General features: G+C 40.1%; 1 protein-coding gene across 1 annotated transcript in view; it reads right to left on the bottom strand.

Annotated features, from left to right (window-relative positions):
• The window catches only part of GABRG3 (gamma-aminobutyric acid type A receptor subunit gamma3), a 606363-nt gene that overhangs the window by 462140 nt on the left and 122040 nt on the right, over positions 1-22183 (bottom strand). The gene's annotated exons all lie outside the window — the stretch shown is intronic.

The following is a 22183-nucleotide window of genomic DNA, read 5'->3' on the forward strand; positions in this document are numbered from 1 at the left end:
GATAAAATAACATAAAAACAAAATAGAACAAAGGAAAGAAAAAAACAAGGAAAAAACACAGAACAACATAAAAGTAACATAGAAATAGAAATATAAAAAACTAAATAAAAACAATAATAAAAAAAACAAAATATAAAAAACAGTAATAATAATTATATTTTCCTGGGGACTCAGCTGTCAGTGTCTTTGCCCCCTCCGTGAGTCACAGCCAACCTCCATCTCCCCAGGAGGCCCTCCGAAACCTCTCGGTAGGTCTCTGGTCCTTCTTTGCCACTGTGGGAGCAGCTCAGACTCTGACCTGGCCCAACTCCCACGTGTACTAGTCCCCAAAGTCCACAGCTGCTAGAGCTAGACCGGTTTCAGTTGTGGAACACTTATCCATTCAGATATTCCTTAGAAGAGGGGTTTACCAAGCCAATCTCAGGGATTTAATCTGTGGTTTGTTCAGCTGAACGGAAATATTTTTGTTCTTCTTCCTTAGTCATTGTGCCCCTGGGACTCAGCTGTGGTTTTAGCTCCACTTCTGTGTGTGGGCCACTCACAGGAGTGTGTTCCCACAGCTGCTGTGGAGCACTCAGGTCTGCCCCAGTGAGGACAGGGCATGGAGGTGGCATGACATCCTGGGTCACAGGGGCCCCAGCGGTGACAGGTGCATGGTGAAAGTCATGGGTGCATGAGATCCAGCCCTAGTGGGAACCGGCATGAACTCAGCCCTGGTGGGGGCTTTTCCTAGTGCCTGGCAGGGCAGGGGGCCATCACATGGGGGGAGAGAGGCTGCAATGGCAGCTCCACCTGCTGCACATCACTCAACAGTGGTGCCTTCCTTCTATAGCAGTCTGGATTTCCTCCACAAGCATTCCTGGTTGCGGATTTCCTCCCTCCCATCCCCTCAGGCTGTCTCCTCGCAGTCAATGGTAGTCCTCCCCCCAGGTTTGCTCTCCAATCCCAACGTTCCAGCTCTTAGCCCTGTGTGCACTGGCAGACACACGTCACAGTTGGGGGTGCGCAGGGCTGTGGCATGGACCACCTGTGTAGGTCTCACTCTGTCCTATCTGCCACAGACTGGCTGTTTCACCCTCCTCTGACAGCCTCAGATGCTCCCCTTCTGTCCCAACTGATTTCCCCATCAGTGAGGGCGCTTCCCCAGACGCGGAACCTCTTCTCTGCTTCAGCTCCCCCCAAGGGGCACAGATCCCATCCCACTTCCTCTCCTCTTTTTTTCCCCTTCTTTATTTTGTCCTACCCAGTTATGTGGGGATCTTTCTTGTCCTTACTGGTGTCCAAGGTCTTCTGCTAGTGTTCAGCTGGCGTTCTGTGAGAATCGTTCCATGTGTAGATGTATTCTTGATGCATTTGTGGAGAGAGATGAACTCCACGTCTCCTACTTCTCCAACCATCTTGGTTTCCCCAGGACTGAAAAATAGACTTTACTCAAATGCCTCAAGCTTCAAAAATTTCAGATAACCTGCTAGTGTTTGTGTGGACACTATTTTAGGATATCCCACCTGGACAGAAAATCTCTGAAGTGGTTAAAGCCCTCCTTAAGGAAATTATCCCCTGACTTGGATTAAAGCATTAAAACAACATTCATCCTGGAGACCACAATCAACAGTTAAAAACAAGAAAATGAATCATATATTGAAAAGGAATGTTGTTAAAAAGTCAAGAGACATTAAACTTGGGATAAGGCCTTGCCAGTTGTCCATGAAAATGGATCTGGGTCCTATAAATATGATTCCTTGGCCAACTGGCAGTAAGTTTTGTCAGCAGGGGGTGCTGGAGAGACACTGTGAAGGCTTTGCTGCTGGGTTCTGGAGTGCTCTCTGAGAGGGCTGCTACAGCGTGGCCATGTCTCCAGGGCCCAGCTGCTTCAGTGCACTAGGCCCTTCCAGCTCCAGGCTCCAGTGGAAAGGCTGTCCCCCACCCTGTGCCCACCCCACCCCCAACCATGCCCGGCTCCCGCAGCACCTGGCTCCTCAGTGCACAGCACTCAGTGGTACCCCGTGGCCAGCAGCTTCACAGCACCCTCCCTGGTTTTGTAGTAGAATGACTCCTTGGGTAAATGGATTCCCCTAGCAACGTGGAAGGTGGATTTCTGGAAAGTTCCACTGGTGCAGGACCACAGTTGACTCCTCTGTTGTCCAGCAAGCCATGGCCACAGCCCCTTTGACAATGTCTGCATCTCAAACCAGGGCCCCTTCCTTGGGTAGCTATCTCCTTCTGTATGCTATGCCTGTATTTTTCAGTGTTCTCTTTACTTCTTACTATCCCATCCCCCTTTACTTCAGTCCTCTGTTATAGTTACAGTAATTCTTTATACTATACTTTCCCAGTTCAAACCACTCTGTAGCTTCTCTCTCCTGAGCTGATACTGACAGACACAGGCATCAAGCTGTCAGAGCTCTGTGCCGGCAAACTATATACACTGACTCAACTGAGAACAGAAGAGAGTTTAGTGTGGGGTGTCCAGCAGTTCACAGAATAAAGGGGAGGTGTGGAGGCCAGGCTTGGAAAGGAGAGCAACCTTGGCAGGTCGAGGGTTCTAGGTGCCAAAGCCAACGGGAAGGACCTGACTGGGTCAGCCTCCCTGAAAGTCGAGCCTGAAGGTGCTGTGGGCCGGTCACATACTGAGGGAGTGCCCAGGAGCAGGAGAGGCAGGGAAGGAGGTCAGGGCAGCAGGGAAAGTCAAGCAGGGTGTTAGCTGGAGGCAAGTTGGCCCCATGGGGGCACTCTGGAGCACAGACACAACTACAGAATTACTCCACTGTGGCGAAGGGGCCAGCCTCTTTTGCCAGCTGTCTGTCATTTACTGTACCCCTTCCAGGCATGGTGGCTCCATTCAGCCAAGGGATGTTCTCTGGAAAGTTGCTCAGCTGGCAACACAACAGCAGCCTCCTCCATAAGACATTGTAAGAGAAGGAAAGAAACAGGAACCTCAAGTGGACACAGGGAATTAACCTCTGAGTGGGGACAAACTTTACCACAACTGCCACAGCAGCCTTGAAATGAAACACAGGAGTGAGACGGCAGGAAAATGCAAACAGCGGAAGCACTTCCAAGCCCTCTTTGCTGTTTTCATCTAAACGAATCCTCCCAATTCCATCTGACTCCAAAACATGTCCTATGTCACTGAGGTGCAGACCCTCTTGCTTGGGAGGACTGGAGCAGAGCACATTATAAAATGCTCCCTTGACTGGGAAAGAAGAGCAGAAGAGGGGAAGGCAGCACGGGTTGTAAGATGTTTTGATGTGTTTGGGGAATTTAAAAACCTAGCAATATTCATGCACATGTCAATGCTTTCATTTTGCTTGGAAGCTGCTAGTAGTCAAATTAGCTCCCTGCATCCCCCAAAGTCATACTCACATTGAAGAGGCTTGTGTGTTTCTTCATTGCTTGTTTTTGATTTTGTCTCACTTTCCCTTGACATGCTACTTCCCAACATTTTAGCACACGGCATAAGTTTAGCTATGCAATATTTTAAATAAATGTTATCAATTCCTTCACTCCTAGAACTTGAAGTGTAAAATTAACAGGATAAAGTCAGAAAAGGGATTATTTTTGAAGCATGCACATGAAAATGGTGCTATTTTCCAAGACGAGGGGGAGTGGGAATCCAGAAAAAGTGATCCAGGAGCAACCTCCTGAGTCCTGAGCAGGCCCTCCCTCTCCCTATGCCAGCAGCTGCTCCTCCATCCACCATAACTACCATACCTGCTCTGAGGTTAAAGCGTCTTTCCTTTTTTTCCCAATAATGATTTGTTTCACTGTGTTTTCTACATAGATAGAAATAAGGCTATTTTGATGAAGAGGGTGACGCAAGAGGGAAGAGATATGGGAACATATGTATATGTATAACTGATTCACTTTGTTATAAAGCAGAAACTAACACACCATTGTAAAGCAATTATACTCCAATAAAGATGCTAAAATAAATAAATAAATAAATAAAAATAGGGCTTCCCTGGTGGCGCAGTGGTTGAGAGTCTGCCTGCTGATGCAGGGAACACGGGTTCGTGCCCTGGTCCGGGAAGATCTCACATGCCACGGAGCGGCTAGGCCCATGAGCCATGGCCGCTGAGCCTGCACGTCCAGAGCCTATGATCCGCAACGGGAGAGGCCACAACAGTGAGAGGCCCACATACAAAAAAAATATAATAAAATTTAAAAATAAATAAATAAATAAAATTTTAAAAAAACACAGATGAATGGATAAAGATGTGATATATATATATCACATCTTTATATGTATATAAAAAAACAGTCTTTACAAAAACAATCTATAATTAAATCAGTAACAAAATTTAACTTTAAATGAGTCAAGTATTCTACATTTGAAATTCAATTTCACAGACATTCAAGATTAGTGAATTTTGGTAAGAAAAAAAGACTACCAGAAAGCAAAAAGACACCTTTTCAAATGATGTTATAAACTCTTTTTTTAAATTACTTTGGGAAAACACACAGTATAGTTATTTAAGAAAAGTCTTTTAAGGAAGACTGAAAACTATTTTAAAATTTTCCAAGAAACTGAAGCTTTTCCATGCAAGTGTGGGCAACACTAGTCTTTCCTGAAAGTCCTTCAAGTGGCCTGGAGTCTACTTTTAAATGTGTCCCTTCTGGTGGCACCTCTCCTTTTTTTTCCACCAGGAATATTTGAATCATAGCACAAAACACAATCAGCATTTCATTAAAAGTAGTACCAATTATTCCGAAAGGTTAGTGAGATGCTTTTTCTTGACTAAAGTTTGAGCCCATGGGTCTTCTAGACCACTCAGTGGCAAGGTTTATTAAGCACTACTGTATCTCCAAAAACCAGAGACACAGAATAAAAGGGCACCACGATTTCAGGAATATTTAGAAAAGAATGGAATAAATAAAACAGAATACATCTTTTATGTTCAAAAGATATATGGTTAGTATTAAGCCAGATTTCTGTGAATATATGTATATTGCAGTAAGAACTGCTAGGTCTATCAGGGGTTAGGAAAAAAAGGGAAATCTAAAATATCATAAGTAAATGACCAAAGGATTTTTCTAGAAACCTAATCTTTAGTTCTTGCAAACAGCCAGTACCACTTTAGTTCATTTATTTCAGCTACTATTGAGCAATATCATAGAGGTATGATCATGCAAAACTGGTAATTTTCTGGGAATGTACGTAGCAGGGAAATGCCACCTTTCCACAGAGAATGCTTTCCCCTTTAAAAGTATAAATCCAAGTTGACATATCTAAATTGACCAGGATTTTACCTGTATGAAAGGAGAAGTCCACACGATGCTATAGCTGTCCAGTTAAATTCCCCACAGAGGATTCCAGTGGAGATAAAACTCCAAGTACACTGAGGTTCTTTTTCTACTGTTTCTCAAAAAAAGTACATAAACTGCTGAGATCTATCAGGCTGTATTTTGGCCCCAGTGATTGCCTGATCATAGCTCAGCAGACTAAGCTAAATTCTGTTTTGTCCTCTTCTCTTTTCTCAATACTTCCCTAGAAAAGAAAAGATCTTCTACCACGCATCAAAGCAACAAAAAACACCAAAAGATAATTTGACTCTCCAAATCCATGGGATGTCACAAATGGGAGGAACAGAGACCCACATGTTCTACAGAGTATATTTTGGGGGATCTACGGGAAGGAGGGAACTTGGCCCCCACAGTCTTACCACTAATAAACACCACTGACCTACCAGAGGAAAACTCACATATTCCTGAAACTCTGCCTCCAATATCTTCCTATTGTAATGAAACAACCTGATATCATTTCAAGTTTTCAGAAATAGAGATATATGTCTAGGAAAATGTTTTCTATGAATTCAATTCCCACCATATTAACGTCCTGTCATTGCTATGACATAAACATCGACAACAGCTAAATATGAAACTTTTTTTAAGTTCCTATTTTTCCAGGGTTCCAACTTTGTCTTTGCCTTGCAACAGTTTAGCCAGGCTTAGGCACGTGAGAAATTAGAGTATAGATCTCACCCCTTGAGCTTGTCCCTCATTAGGGAGAAAAGTAATGCGCCACCTGCTGTTTACATTATGCAGTGCAAAATGCAACTCCTCATGAGACTGAACTGTAATGTATCCGATTCCCTTCATATGTAAGTCATCGGCGAGTATTAGAGTTGAAAGGTATCTCAGATATAATTCAGCTGAATCCACTTATTTTACAAATAAGACAATAATTTGTTAATTTTTTTTAGTGTTTATTGTTTCTTTAAAAAGTCCTTTTTGAGTTCAATAAACATTAATTAAGCATTAACTACTAAATATTAACTAAACATATCTGGTCCTCAGGGACCATTATACCAATGAGTATAAACTAAACTATTTATCCAAATCTAGTCAAGTATATGCATTCCTACTCTCAAGCTAAAGACTGAACTATTTCTAGTGTTTTAAAAGCAGCCAGGCTCGGGCTTCCCTGGTGGCACAGTGGTTGAGAATCCGCCCGCCAACGCAGGGGACGTGGGTTTGAGCACTGCTCTGGGAAGATCCCACGTGCCACGGAGCAACTGAGCCCGTGCACCACAACTACTGAGCCTGCAAGCCACAACTACTGAGCCCGTGCACCACAACTACTGAGCCTGCACTCTAGAGCCCATGAGCCACAACTACTGAAGCCTGTGCACCTAGAGCCCATGCTCTGCAACAAGAGAAGCCACCGCAATGAGAAGTCCGCGCACTGCAACAAAGAGTAGCCCCCGCTCACCACAACTAGAGAAAAGCCCGCGCACAGCAACGAAGACCCAGTGCAGCCAAAAATAATTAAATAACTATTTAAAAAAATAAATTAAAAAAATAAAAGCAGCCAGGCTCAACGACAGACACCCCCATGAACACAAGCCCACAAACGTCCAGAGAAGGCAGTTGGGTGGTGGGGTGGGAAACCCCAGTACGTGGTGAGGGTCTGGGGCGGCTGAGCATGCACACATGGAAGCACAGCGACAGACTTCAGTATTTAAAAGCAGCCATGGGTGATAGGTTAGACTTGTTCTGTAAGATACCAGAAGGCAAATACAGGGTTAGAGGACAGAAGTAAAGGGGGCAGATTGTAGCTGCATGAGAAGAATTTTTCTGTAATTAGAACTGTTCAAAAATGGAAGTGTCTCCCAGTGAAAATGCTAAAGCAGCGGGTAGGTAGATCTTCTCAGACATTTTGTGCCCAGGGAGAAGTGATTCCCCAGCTCCCACCAGGTCCCAGTTACCTTTTTAAAATGGGCTTGCTTCTGGAAAGCAATTTACTTGAGGTCATCAAATAAGCCGGGGTCACAGCTGGAGTTTTAGTTTGCAGGAGAAATAGTTCTCTTTTCCTTTTTCCTTTTTTAAGTTTTTTGGTGGGAGTGGAAGGTGGGAAGACAGAAGATAGGGAGGCTGGCTCCATAAGTCAATCCTAGCATTTTCTTTAGAACTGGTACGGATGATAAATCTTTAGCTGCATCTGACTGGCACATGCAGATATCAATAAGCACATGGTTTAAACTTGGGAGAGATGTAATTATTCTAGAGAGTTGTTATACAGGTGAAAGTTTTTATGCAGCTGAACAGTGTTTTCTAGTTAAATGGTAAAATCTGATGTTTAATTTTAACAACAACAAAAAGAGTAGTTACCTCAATGGAATACTGTTTTATCATAGACTTATTTAAAACCCTACGCAGACAGCCGGAGTTCAGAATCCACCCAGCCCAGTATAAGGTATGAGACCAAACTGTGTGGCTTAACCACACGGGGGCCTCCTTGAAGGACCCATGAAGCTGGAGAGTTTATTGCACCAGAAATATAAGAACATATGTTTGGTGAAAGCTCCCATCATTAGACCTACACAATAACATCTCCATAATGTGGCCTTTCATTTCCTGCCAGCATGGACACACTTGTATGTAAGTTATTAACCTTTAATGGAAAACAAAGTATTAAACCCAGGAGCAACAGCAAGTTGCCTCATTCCTAATATATTTCTACTTTGTATTATGACCTTCCCGGCTATTAAACTCAAAATGCTTTATTTATGGCTTCATTCATTTAAACTGTATTGAGGCACTGCCACCTGAAGTACACTACAGAATATTTACCAGCATTTAGTGGCTTCCTTAGAAATGCGAAGTCCTACCAAGACTACACAGATGAAACAATGGAACTAGAGTCAGAACTTCTAGAAGACAGAAGAACTGAAGAGAGAAATATAAAAACCAGGTCTCAGTCCTTTTACAGAGAGGAGGGAGCTTGGGGGCTATCACAGTTCAATATAGTTTCAAGTGCACGAAGTAATCAATGAGGTTGGCAGAGTAGAGTTGGCAAAGGAAGACAGTGACTCGGTCCTCAAGACCCCACAGCCTGGCACATGTGATTCTACTCAGCACGGCTCTGTGCTCCCATCATCTGATGCTCCTCTGCGGCAGGCACTCACCAGGAATAGCCTCTGTACCACGCTCATTTCACCTAACACTTAACACAGTAATTCCGCAGAGTTCAGTGAACTGCATTGTTCGTTGACACACTTTTCTCCTGACATTCTAGAACTCTCAGGGACCTTCTGAAGCTGAGTTGAGTCCTGTGGGCAAGGACTATTTGACCACAGGTGGCAATGACACAGTCTGTTAGTTCTAAGAGCCTGGGAGCTGGAGCTGTTTGCTGGAGAGCTGTTTCTCAGAGCAGCATGCCATGACCTTGTAGGACCAGCCAAGTGGGGCTTCAGCCCTGCCCAGAGGCCCAGTCAGCCGATGGGGAAGCACACTGACAGGCCATGGGATGCTCCAAGTAGGTAACCACCCTGCCCCTTCCAGAACAAAGAAGGTTTATGTTTGAACAAGGTTCTCCTCTCATGAAAGTTCGTGACCACAAGTGGTTCAATACTGGAAATTTTAAAAACCACTTGGATTTTAGATTCTCCTTAATGTCATGTAAATTAAAGTACATATTTTTAAATCATATAGTTTCCACTGTTCTTCATCTCTTGGTTTATAACCACAATGCATTGCCCATATTCTAAGCATTTAATTTTATAACATTGATAAAAGGTTGTAATTAATGACAGTATCTATTCATACATATTTTAGGGAAAAAACTAGAAGGGGGAACATGGTTCATTCTTCAGTAACTTTTGGCTACACAGAGATTCTAGGACCAAGTTCTGCTGCTATGAAATACAGATACTTAAGCAAAGAACAAACCTTTTCACCTGGTGATTCGTACAGATACTTATATTCTCTGTGGTGCCACCTAGTGGTCCAATCATCTAAACTGCATCTTTTTTTCACAGTTTACAGACATTTTATTGAAAACTTTACATTGAATAGCCCCAAAGAGAGAGAAAAAAAAGACTGACCTAAACAGGAAACCTGTTTCATTTATATCTGGTATCCTGTGTAGATACAAACATTGAACTGCTTTTTCCATATTTTGTTTTTACCACCATCACTTTACATACCACCATCACTTTACATACCACCAATGACAACAAATAACCTATCTGCAACAAGACTGCAGATTTTTCACACAATGTTCTTATCATTGGCTTGAATTCAAAATTTTGAACTATCTCCACAGAAGCTGAGAAGTATAATACTTTTCGATTTTATTAAATGTTTGTAAGCATCCTACAGGCTTGCTTGCTAATCCTTGTCTTTGGCAAGTCTCTTTTGACTAGAGATTTTTAGCACTAGCAAAGGGAATGAAGGCAGCAAAGATAATAATACATGCATTTGGTCTTCCTTTTATGGTTTCTTGTTTTATCTTTTCTTGATGGACAAAAGTGTTTTAGAAGTGAGAAATTTATATTGAAGGGTAATTTTTTTAAAACAAATGATGCTGGTTCAATTGATTTAAATAAAATTTTTTCTAAAATTTTGGTTATGTTGGGCATCATTTTGATATTACTTTTCTCAACATTAGGGTATCTGAAGTAACAGAGACCTGAAGCTATAAGTTTTTCTGTATAAAAACTAAACTAGAAATAAACTGCATCTTTTAAAAAAATGTTTTATTAATTTTTATTGGAATATAGTTGCTTTACAGTGTTGTGTTAGTTTCTGCCGTACAGCAAGGTGAATGAGCTATTCATATACATATATCCCCTCTTTTTTGGATTTCTTTCCCATTTAGGTCACCACAGAGCATTGAGTTCCCAGTGCTATACATTAGGTTCTCATTAGTTATCCATTTTATACATAGTAGGGTATGTGTAGTAGTGTCAATCCCAATCTCCCAATTCATCCCACCCTCACTTCTCCCCTTGGTATCTATACGTTTGTTCTATACACAGACTATCTGAAGGCATTATCATCAGGCTGGTGAAAGCCATACACATGGTTGCAAATTCCTTTGCTTTGCATAATTTACCTTCATACCATCTCAATACAGTCTTGGAACACATGTCTCCTCTCTGGGACATTTAAGTTAGGAATGAAAAAGAATATTTGCCAAACTTCAGGTTTCTTGACAGGGTGAGAGAAGAATGTAGTTGGTATCCAAATAACTGACTGATGGTCAATAGAAATGAAAAGGGCTCAGTCCTTCCAGGTGAGTCCACCCTGTGCACTGTCACTACACAGTGGCGATAATGCCATCATGAGCATAGACAGTAAAAGAAACACTACTGGGAGTCCGGGTTTAGAAATTGTTACAAAACAGTAATAAAGACTCGATTTGGAAATACATCCTTGACTCCATATTTATTGAACCATATTTTCAAACTGGAATAAAGGTTACAGTTAACTATCCCAGTTATCAGTAGAAACTTAGAAATTACAGGTCAACATACTTTTCTTGTAACTTGGATTTAGCTTATAAACTAAACCAATAGAAGTAGAGACTACTTGTTATTTGCCCACCAAAATCCATTCTCCCAATTTTCAGTAAGAACAGGGTTGTACGTGGGAAGAGAGTGCCAGACAAGAACCCATTTCACAGACCCCCCTGCAGCTGGCTGTAGCCCCAGAACTTAGTTCTCCCCAAGGGGCTTGTGAACAGAGTAGGGAGTACCCTCCAGGCTTTGCAGTCACATGCTGGAAATGATGGAGCACTCATTGTCAGCCTGCTTCCCTGAATGCCCAAGGGGCCAGAGCAGCCTACCAGCCTGAAACGTTCCTCAGAATTCCTAATAAGAAATTTCTATACTCTTCAAATCATTGAATTACTTGGATTTTCTTGTTACAGCAGCTTAGTGTTCCCTAACCAACAAATGGAGGCCTAAAATTATTTTAATAGTGGCCATTGGATCCAAAATTCATTTGTGTGTAGACTTTACAAATGGTTTTACTGGTGACAATGGTTGCATTTAGCCTAAGAGCTTTCCTAAAAAAACATTAAATGGTAACTGTGTGATGGGATGGAGGTGGAAGCAAATATTATGGTGGTAATCATTTTGCAATTTTTAAATCTATCAAGTCAACCCACTGTAAACCTTAAACTTACACACTGTTATGTGTCAATTATATATCAATAAAGCTGGAAAAAGAAAATACATACTCTAGCAATATAAAAGCAGTTAAAAATCAATTTTATTTTATACAAAGTGGCACAGTTTCAGATTTAGTGCTAATCATTTATCAATTTTGATCAAGTCAAAGAACATACTGGAATCTAATGGACTAAATTAGTCTTCAGAACTACAAGGATGAATTCAGACAGCACATCTCTACAGTTACTCTGATTATTTATGAGATGGTAGCTCTTAGTTTCCATTATAGCAATTTGTTTTTTTGAAGTACTTTGACAAATAGCAACAGATCAAAACAATGACCAGAAACTGGATGTGTAGCCAGAAAGTTTGGGATACATAAATTAATTTCCCAAATTCAAAGATACTGTGACTTTTGGGTGAGCATAACATAGCTCACTTACTGTTCAGTACATTTCTCAGAATTTAGTCAAATTGAGAAATCAAATGATTCAGACTTCGCTGAGTTCTTCACCCCACAGGGTGCATCTAAAACTTAAAATGAAAAGCATACACAGAAATCGTTACCCTTATCCACAACTACTCAGTAAGACTCTGCCACTTATTAATTACACCAAACTCTGCTGAGAGAGCTGGGTATAAACACTTGTCACCATCTGCTCCATTCTCAGATGCATGGTAAACCTGAACCTGCTGTCTTATCATTATGAGTCACCATGGGAATTCAGTAAGATAGGACTTTAAATTCAAAGGCTGTCTTTGAAGATAGAGTAGATTAGCACACTCTTCAGTATAAGTCCATGGCTTCTCCATGCAACTGTTTGTAAAATTCTGCAATGGAAATATCCCAAAGATTCACTGTGACATGAGTAAATAAACAGCTTCCCAGTTGAGCCCACATGCTCTCATGTCATGCAACAAGCCTGGCTGCACAGGGCCAGGCAAAAGCCCTCCTGGTACTGCAACAGAAGCTGGATGTAATGATTTCTGCCTGGATGTACATAGACACTGTCTGCATGTACACAGTTGCTTCTTTTTTATTTCTTTGTCCCTGGGACTTCTTTTAGGCAAGTAAATTTGGTCTTTCTGTTTTTAGACTAAATGGCAAATGTTCTGAACTATGTTGTCTTACACCTACCAATCAGGATGGTCATTTTCCAAAGAATAAGTACATGGGACAATCCCTTTAAAAGAACACCACATTTCACATATGGAACTAATGAAGGGCATGCAGAGGGAGCCCTAAGGATAACCTGGTGACCAAGACTCACTTTCTCCATCACCAGGGCCCTCTGCTGCCCAATCTTTCCAGGCAGCACAGAGGCATCCAACTGTGCAGCCCTATAGATGTGTAAGGCACAGACAATGGAGCAAAACTCAAATGACTCCAAGACACAACCTCTGGAATCCTTTGGTTTTAATAAATCAGACACTCTAGTTGTTTGTCATTTGCCATTCTTGCTTAAAAACCAAAAGCATAAATGACCATAGACGTTGAAGCCTTCTTGTTAATTGGATTCAAAAAACATTCTCTACTGGAACTACAAGAGCAAAAATGGTTTAATCCCATAAAAACTGTGTGTCTGATGACTTGTCCTGACCCAGCTTGTGCAAAGAACCCAATTGGAAAATGTCTTTTTTTAAGTTATTGGTTACTTCGGGACACGGAAAGGTGAAGGTTTCTTGCAGATCAGCTCACATCCATGTGCTCCCAGCTGAGAAGGAGGAAGTGCCCTTGAGGTTTTCAGAAGCTGAAAATCTGGAGGCCAAAAAACTGGAATCAAGTATTGAATGTTTCAAAGCAGGGCCAGGGTTATGGTCTTCGGGCCACCTGCTGGAGGGTCTTGTATTTCCATCTGGACAACGGATACAGAAGAACAGTCTACTCTAGACTCTTTTTATCCTCAACCCTTTGAAATAAGAAAGGGTACAGAGTCTGGAAAAAGGGAGAAATGGACAATGTTTTTATGATGTGCTTCTCTGATGAAGGTTCCAGCACTTGTATACACCTGAACTGGGTGATCTGTTGCTTTTTCCTGATCAAAATCTGGGGTCTTAGGAAGAGTCGGTGCAGGAATACAGAGGAATGTGCTAGAATCATCCTTGAAAGTTCACTGTACAATTGAGTTTCATTTATTGCAGAACAAATATGACAAATATAATTTTAAAAACCTCATTCACCATCTGGCACAGGTACTGGTTTTCTGTTTGCAGTGGATGCTGCTGTGGTGGGAGCTAAGGGGTTTCCATCCAGCCATGCGAGATGGGCTAGCAGATGTGACGTGACAGGCTTCCAGGCAGGGATTCTCAAAAAAGCTCTCCACAAACCCGTTTTATTCTCTCACCAACACTGGATGATACCTCTCACCTCTTCCCACAGCCCTTTCCAGCACTGTGAGAATGTCTCTGCCAATTCCCAGGGTAAATCTTTGGTGTTAAATTTGATTTCAGGACCTAAAACAATGCCTGACCCAAAGATGCTCATGTATATTTATTAAATGAGTGACTTTCTTTGATTACTGATTTAATCATTGTTTTGTATCTTTATTTTCTCTTCGTGATTCTTCTCTTGTGCTTTTTAAAAAATATTTTTTCTAGTACTTCTGGGGTAATGGTGGATTTTTTCTTATTCATTTTTGAGAACACTTTTATCTTTGCTCTCAAACCTTTAGTAATCTCTATCACGTTCTAACTTTTTCATTGTCTCCTTTCAGTCTCCTAAATATATAATCATATCATTAGCAAACAACTTTAGAACTAATAACCCCAAGTTATGCCTCCTCTAAGTTCATGGTACTCAGTATTGGTTGATCTTAACAATCAAAAAACTGTTACACAGGGCTATCTTGTTTTATTGCACTTTGCTTTCTTGTGCTTTGCACATTGAAGGTTTGTGGCAACCCTGCATTGAGCAAGTCTATTGATGTCATTTTTCCAACAGAATTTGCTTCCTTTGCGTCTCTGTGTCACATTTTGGTAATTCTCGCAATATTTCAAACTTTTTCATCATTCTCACATTTGTTATGGTGATCTGTGATTAGTGATCTTTGATGTTACCACTACAACTCACTGAAAGCTCAATGATGATGAGCATTTTTTGGCAATAAAGTATTTCTGAACTAAGGTATGTATACTGTTTTTTCAGACACAATGCTATTGCACACATCATAGACTACAGTATAATATAAACATAACTTTCCACACACTGGGAAACAAAAAAATATTCATGTGACTCAGTTTATTGTGATATCTGTTTTATCATGGTTGTCTGGAATTGAACACACAATATCTTCGTGGTGTGCCTGTAAAAGCAGAAAGCTGGGGTGCCTCTAGAGCAGGTGTTGGTGAACTTTCTTCTATGAAGAGCTGGGGAGAAAATATTTCAGGCTTTATGGAACAGAGTCTCACACATTCTTCTTTAGTTTCTTGGGATTTGCTGTTGCTGTCGTTGTTGCTGGGTTTTTTACAATACTTTAAAAGTGTACAGATTTTTCTTAACTAACCAGAAATTTTTAAGAAAGAAAAGCAGGTCTTGGCCCCAGTTGGCCCATGGGTTGTAAATTACTGAACCTTGACCAGTTTCATGCCCAGATTTGATGCTCTTGCTTTAAGGCCCACACTCATTCCAGAAGGTGTCTGTCTCAAGGTCCCCTGCAGAACGGGGACAGCAGTTGATCTCAGTGATTACAAGCATTTCCTTCCTGGTCTCAAAGTTGCGATGTTTACACAGCTGCACCTCCTCCTTCAATGTGAAACCACCTTACAACCTGTCAAGGAGTCTCCGGAGGGAGAGATCAAGATGGCAGAGTAGGAGGACATGGAGCTCACCTCCCCCAAAAACACATTAAAAATGGATCTACACATGGAACAGTTCTCACTGAAAACTAACAGGAGACGGGCAGAAAGACTCCATTGTGACCAAGACTGTAAGAAAGACCCACATGGAATCAAGTAGGAAGGGAGGAGAAGTGATCAGGTCAGGACCTGTGCCCCTGGGAAGGGCTCAGAGGAAAGGGGGATTACATGGGCGGAGATCCTCCCTGAGGAGTGAGGGGTTTGAACCACATATTGGGCCCCAGCCTGGGGGCCCAACACCAGGAAGATGAGTCCCCTAGCTGGTTTGAAAACCAGTAAAACTAACAGGAGGGCTGAGAAAACCTAGACTCCACTCATAAGGTGTGCAGAGATGCTTACTTGCTCCCAAAACAAGACAGAGGAAGCAGACTGAAACTGCCTGGGACTTTGTCTAGCTTCCTGCGACCGCTCCAGTGCACCCTGGCCCAGGCTGAGCACCCGCTGAGCACTTATGGCTCCAATGCAGCTCCACACTAGGGTGGAGGCTGCCGCTGCCAAGGAAGGTGCACAGTTGGAGGGACGGAGTGGGATCAGACCCAGCACTGCATTTGAAAGGGGCGAGAGTGGCTGCTACTGGCATTTGCAGAGACTTAGCTCTGACTGGTGCCAGGACCACCCAGTGTGCATGCTGGCCCATACCTGGTGCACACTCCAGACCCTCTTGCTCCAGTGCTACTCCACTCTGGGGTGTAGGTGCCATTGCTGGGAGAGGGCAGAGCACATACTTACAGGGAATGGAATCAGCTCAGACCCAACACTCAGGGCTTCTGCTCCAGCAACTTGGGAGCAGAAGTTGCTGACCCGCCCTACATAGGGCAGTGACAGTCACTGAGCAAAGGAGAAGCTCAGCTCACATCTGGCACTGGCTCTGGCTGCTTCATCTCCAGCCCCACCTCCCACCACGGTGATAGCTGCTAGTGCACGCTCAGATCCGGCTCTCCCATCAAAGCTACTCAACACAAACTGCATAGGGACATTCCCACACAAGGACACCCCTTCAAGACTGGAATAGGTGACCATTTCACCTAATTTCATAAAGACAGAGAAAGTTAAACAAAATGAGAAGACAGAGGAAATTGTTACAAATGAAAGGACAAGGGGGAAAGAAACCTGAAAGAAAGAAAAAAAAAAACAACTAATGAAACAGAGATAATTTACCAGATGAAGAGTTCAAAGCATTAGTAATAAGAATGCTAATTGAACTTGAGAAAAGAATAGATGAACACAGTGAGAAGTTTAACAAGGAACTAAAAAATATAAAAAGAACCAGTCAGAACTGAAGAATACACTAAATGAAATGAATGACACACTGGAAGGAATTAACAGCAGTCAAACAGAAGAACACATAAGTGCTCTGGAAGATAGAATAATGGAGATCACCCAAACAGAAGAGCAAAAAAAAAAAAAAAAAACAAACTTAAAAAAATGAGAACAGTTTAAAGGACGTCTTGGACAACACCAAGCACACTAACATTTGCATTATAGGGGTTCCAGAAGGAAAAGACAAAGAGAAAACAGTTGAAAATGCATTTGATAAAATTATGGCTGTAAAATTCCCAAACCTGAAGAAAGAAACAGATAGCCAAAACAGGATGCACAGAGGGTCCCAAACGAGATGAACCAAATGAGACCCACACCAAGACATACTGTAATTAAAATGGCAAAAGTTAAAGAAATAGAGAGAACTCTAAAAGCAAAAAGAGAAAAACAAAGAGTCACATACAAAGGAAGGGAATCCCCCATAAGTCTATCAGTTGATTTTTCTGCAGAAACTTTGCAGGCCAGAAGAAAGTGGAATGATTTATGTAAAGTGATGAAAGGGAAATACTTACAACTGAGAATACTCTACAGCAAGACTGTCATTTAGAATTGAAGGAGAGATAAAGAACTTCTCAGATAAGCCAAAAACTAAAAGAGTTCATCAACACTAAATGGACACTGGGGCTTCCCTGGTGGCGCAGTGGTTAGGAATCTGCCTGCCAATGCAGCGGACATGGGTTCCAGCCCTGGTCTTGGAATTAATAGATAACTACAGGACATTCCATCCAAAAAAAGCAGAATAACATTCTACTCAAGTGCACATGGAATGTCCTCCATGTAGATCACATGCTAGGCCACAGAACAAGTCTCAACAAATTTAAGAGGATAAAAATTATATCATGCTTTTTTCTGAACACAATGGTATGAACTAGAAGTCAATCACAAACAAAAATGGAAAAAAACACAAACACATGGAAACTAAACAACACAGTACTAAAAACACACACAAAAACCAACAATGGGTCAGTGAAGAAATCAGAGATGAAATCAGAAAATACCTCAAGACAAATGAAAATAAAAACACAACTTTCTAAATCCTTGGGATGCAGCAAAAGCAGTTCTAAGAGGCAAGTTAATATTGATACACGACTACTTTTAAGAAACAAAAAAATCTCAAATAAACAACCTAACCTACCACTTAAACAAAATATAAAAAGAAGAAGAAACAAAGCTCAAAGTCAACAGAAGAAAGAAAATAATAAAAATCGGAGAAAAATAAAACACACACACACACACACACACACACACACACACAAAAAGATCAATGAAGCCAAGAGCTAGCTTTTTGAAAAGATAAACAAAATCTATAAGCCTGTAACCAGGCTCACCAAGGAGAAAAGCGAGAGGACTCAAATAAAGAAAATAAGAAATGAAAAAGGAGAAATAACAACTGATACCACAGAAATCAAAAAAAACATAAGAGAATACTATGAACAGTTATATGCCAACAAACTGGACAACCTAGTAGAAATGGATAAATTTCTAGAAACATACAATCTTCCAAGGCTGGATTAGGAAGAAATAGACAATCTGAACAGACCAATCACCAGTACTGAAATTGAATTAGTAATCCAAAAAATTCCACTGAATAAAAGTCCATGAACAGACAACTTCACAAGGTATTCTACCAAACACATAAATGAGAGCTAATATCTATCCTTCTCAAACTATTCCAAAAAACTGAAGAGAAGGGAACATTCCCAAATTCATTTTACAACCACCATTACCCTGATACCAAAACCAGACAAAGACACTGTAAAAAAGAATATTACAGGCAAATAACTCTGTTGGATATAGATTCAAAAATCATCACCAAAATATACACAAACTGAACCTGACAATATATAAAAAAGATCATATATCATGATCAAGTGTGATTTATACAAGGGATGCAAATCAATCAATGTGATATACGATACTAACAAAAGGAAGGATGATCATCTCAATAGATGCAGAAAAAGCATTTGACAAAACTGAACAACCATTATGATAAAAAATCTCTCATCGAAGTTGGTAAGAAGGAACAAATCCCTACATGATAAAGGCCATTTCTGAAAACTGACAGCTAACATACTCAGTGCTGAAAAGCTGAAAGCTTTTCCTCTAAAATCATGAAAAAGACAGAGTTCCACACTCTGGACACATCTATTTAACACAGTATAGGAAGTCCTACTTACAGCAATCTGACAAGAAAAAGAAATAAAAGTCATCCATATTGGAAAGGAAGAAGTAAAACTGTCACTATTGGCAAATGATGTAATATTATATAGAGAGAAACATAAAGGCTCCACCAAAAAAATGTATTAGAACTGATAAATGAATTCAGTAAAGGTTTAGGATACAAGATTAATAAACAGAAATCTGCAGCATTTCTATACACTAACAATGAACTATCAAAAACACAATCCCATTTAAAATCACATCTAAAAGAATAAAGTATTTAGGAATAAACTTAACCAAGGAGGTGAAAGACCTATACTCTGAAAACTGTAAGACATTGATGAAGGAAACTGAAGATGATACAAAGCAACAGAAAGATATCCTGTGTTCATGAGCTGGAAGAATTAATATTGTTAAAATATTTGTATTGTCCAAAGCAATCTACAGACTTAATGTAATCCCTATCAAAATACCCATGACATTTTTCACAGAACTAGAATAAACAATCCTAAAATTTATATGGAAACAAATGACCCTGAGTAGCCAAAGCAATGTTGAGAAAAAAGAACAGAGCTGGAGGTATCACACAGTCAGACTTCAGACTATACTACAAAGCTACAGAAATGAAAACAGTATGTTACTGGCACAAAAACAGACACAGAGATCAATAGGCTCTCCCAGAAATAAACCCAGGCACTTATGATCAATTAATCTACAACAAAAGAGACAAGAATAAAAAAAAAAGAGAGATAAGAATATATAATGGAGAAAAAACAGTCTCTTCAATAAGTGGCACTGGGAAAACTGGACAGCTAGATGTAAAAGAATGAAATTAAACATCTCACGACATTTACAAAAATAAACTCAAAATGTATTAAAGACCTACATGTTTACAAACAGAAACCATAAAACTCCAAGAAGAAAACATAGGCAGAACACTCTTTGACATAAATCTTAGCAATAGTTTTTGGATCTGTCTCCTAAGGCAAAGGAAATAAAAGCAAAAATAAACAAATGGGACCTAATTAAACTTAAAAGTTTTGCACAGCAAAGGAAACCATTAACAAAATGGAAAGACAACCTATGGAATGGGAGAAAATACTTGTAAATGATGTGACATATAAGGAGTTAATATCCAAAACATATAAATAGCTCATACAATTCAGTATCAAAAAAAATTGAACCCAATCAAAAAGTGGGCAGAAGACCTGAGTAGACAGTTTTTTCAAAGAGGATATGCAGATGGCTAACAGGCACATGAAAAGATGCTCATCATAGCTAATCATCAAAACCACAATGAGATAGCTGCCAGAATAGCTATCATCAAAAAGACCATAAAAGGGCTTCCCTGGTGGCACAGTCGTTGAGAGTCCGCCTGCCGATGCAGGGGACAACGGGTTCGTGACCCGGTCTGGGAAGATCCCACATGCCGCGAAGTGGCTAGGCCCATGAGCCATGGCCGCTGAGCCTGCGTGTCCAGAGCCTGTGCTCCACAATGGGAGAGGCCACAACAGTGAGAGGCCTGTGTACCGCAAAAAAAAAGACCATAAGAAACAAATATTGGTGAGGATGTGGAGAAAAGAGAACCTTGTGCTCTTTTGGTGGGAATGAAAATTGGTGCAGCCACTATGGAAAACAGTATGGAGGTTCTTCAAAAAACTAAAAGGAGAACTACCATATGATCCAGCAATTCCACTCCTGGATATATGTCTGAAGCAAACAAAACACTAATTTCAAAAGATACATGCACTCCAATGTTCACTGCAGCATTATTTACAACAGCCAAGATACTGAAGCAACAGAAGTGTCCATCAACATTTGAATGGATAAAGAAGATGTGGTACATATATACAATGGAATACTACTCAGCCATAAAAAGAATGAAATACTGCAATTTGCAACAACATACATGGACTTAGAGGGTATTATGCTTTGTGAAATAAGTCAGACAAAGAAAGACAGATACTGTATGTTTCCACTTCTTGTGGAATCTAAAAAATAAAACAAATAAATACACATAACAAAAGAGAAACAGACTCACAGATACAGAGAACAAACTAGTGGTTACCAGTGGGGAGAGGGAAAAGGGAGGGGCAAGATAGGGGTAGGGGATTAAGACATACAAACTACTAGGTATAATAAAATAAGATACAAGGATACAGCACAGGGAAATATTGCCAATATTTTATAATATGATATTTTATAATAACTTTATATGAAGGATAATCTATAAAAATACTGCATCACTATGTTGTACACCTGAAACTAATATTGTTTATCAACTATACTTCAATAAAAAAAAAAGTCCCTGGGATCCACAGAAAATCCTTTCAATATAATATGGAGTTTCCTTTGCAAGCATTGCTGTTTGCATTAAGATTCAGCTAGATTCATTATATTCAACTGATCTGCAGCACTCTTTTATCCTTACTAGCTTTCTGGATTAGTCAAGGAAGCACCACAAAATGAACATTTTATTACAAGGAGGGTGCATTTTCACCTTCCTTATACTGCCCAGTCAAGTTTTATAGTTTGTGGAATACTGATTCTGAGAAAATCTGAACAACAAGAATTTGGCCCTGACATCTTGTTTGGAGGAAATTCTTTGACAATTTTTACAATTTTTTTTCAATGCTATTTGTTTCTTTCTTTGGTCCACACTTTACAATTTATCTCTTCTGCAAGTTATTCATTTTATCTAGATTTTTAAAAGACTGTACCTTAAATATTTTGAAATTATTGGCTAGTCTGTTAAATCTTTTTGCCCATTCATTTTGTTAGTCAACATTGGATTTCTTGTCTTCCAGAAGAAGTGAAAGGCAAGTGGTCTGCCATCATGGAGACTTCATGGGCATTGGGATGATTTATTAAGGTGCTATCAGAGGGATGACATTTATATTACAATATCTTTGTATGGTGACAGATGCTAATGAGACATATCATGTTGGTCATTTTGTAATGTATAGAAATATTGAATCACTATGTTGTGCACCTGGAACCAATGTAGTGTTGTAGGTCAATTACACTTCAATTAAAAATAAAATATATAGACACTAGGAGGAATCACAAAAAAATTTAAAAATTAAATAAAAAAGAATATCAAGCCACAGACACCAGAAGAAATGAGTAAAGGTGGTTAAAAGGTACAACTTCTAATTATAAAATAAATGTCTTGGGGATGTAATGCACAGCATGGTGACTATAGTTAATAATACCATATTGCATATTTGAAAGTTGCTAAGAGAGTAGGTCTTAAAAGCTCTCATCATAAGGAAAAATATTTAACTCTGTATGGAGATTGATGTTAAGTAGACATAATTGTGGTTGGTGATCATTTCACAATATACAGAAACATCAAATCATGTTGTATGCCTGAAACTAATATATGTCAATTGTATCTCAATAAAAAAATATATCATATAAAGAATAAAGTAAAAGCAAATTGTTTA

This window comes from Globicephala melas, chromosome 2 (genome assembly GCF_963455315.2).
Source record: "Globicephala melas chromosome 2, mGloMel1.2, whole genome shotgun sequence".
Classification (NCBI taxonomy): Eukaryota; Metazoa; Chordata; class Mammalia; order Artiodactyla; family Delphinidae; genus Globicephala; species Globicephala melas.